Source organism: Marmota marmota, unplaced genomic scaffold (genome assembly GCF_001458135.2).
Source record: "Marmota marmota marmota unplaced genomic scaffold, marMar, whole genome shotgun sequence".
Taxonomy (NCBI): Eukaryota; Metazoa; Chordata; class Mammalia; order Rodentia; family Sciuridae; genus Marmota; species Marmota marmota.
Genome location: NW_026000305.1, coordinates 72,109 through 73,067, shown reverse-complemented (window position 1 = coordinate 73,067; position 959 = coordinate 72,109).

The window sequence follows — 959 nt, the reverse complement described above, 5'->3', positions numbered from 1 at the left end:
AAAAAAAAAAAAAAAAAAAAAAAAAGAAAAGAAAAGAAAAAGAAAGAAAGAAAAAAAAATGGGCAAATGATGGAACAGCCAGGACTTAGAGACAACTCCATATCCAGGATCCTAGGCCTGGCTTCTGATACCTCTTGTATCTAAGCACATGCCACAGCAGCACTAAGGCAGCTAGGTGAGGGAGGAAGCAGGTACTGAGTGGACCAGAGCAGGTGTCATGGGTGGACCAGACTTGTACTATCTTCTCCATGGATGTCTGCATAATCTCAGCCTTTTTAATAAAAAATTTGAGTGTTCTGTACAACCTCGAAAAGGAGAGGACTCAAATATTTTTTATGTGGTAAAGTAGAACATAAGAAAATTTATAATTTAAACTATTTGTTAGCATACAATTCAATGGCCTTAAGAACATTAACATTGTTATGAAACCATTAGGACTATCCATCTCTTAACATTTTCATTATCCCAAACTGAAACTTTGTGCCTATTAAACAATAACTTACTATGTCATCTTTACAAAAAAGGAGGACTATAAAATACCATGTTCCTCAAAAGCTCTTTTCATTCCCAGGAACCTAGATAAGTTACAGGAATAATGAAAGGAGGCCCAGACTAGACTGTCCAGATAAATACTATCTTGAAGGACACTGACTATCTCAAATATACTCCCAATAAGGAAGACAAGTGATATCTGTAGAAACTGCTTTATTATTCATACATCAGGGCAAATACTCTTTGGGATGCTGGTAGTAAAAGGAACAAAATGAACTGAGGAAACGAATAATGTCACTCTTTTATAATCTAAATAATAAATCCCTGTCCCAATGGTAACTGATACAGATCAGAGTACCATGGAGAGTGAAGTGCCTGCCCAGCCAGCTGTCACTAGACCAAGCATTGTGGAGGCAATGAAGGCACTATTTTCTGATGAAGCACTAGAATTGTCCTGTTAAATGGCG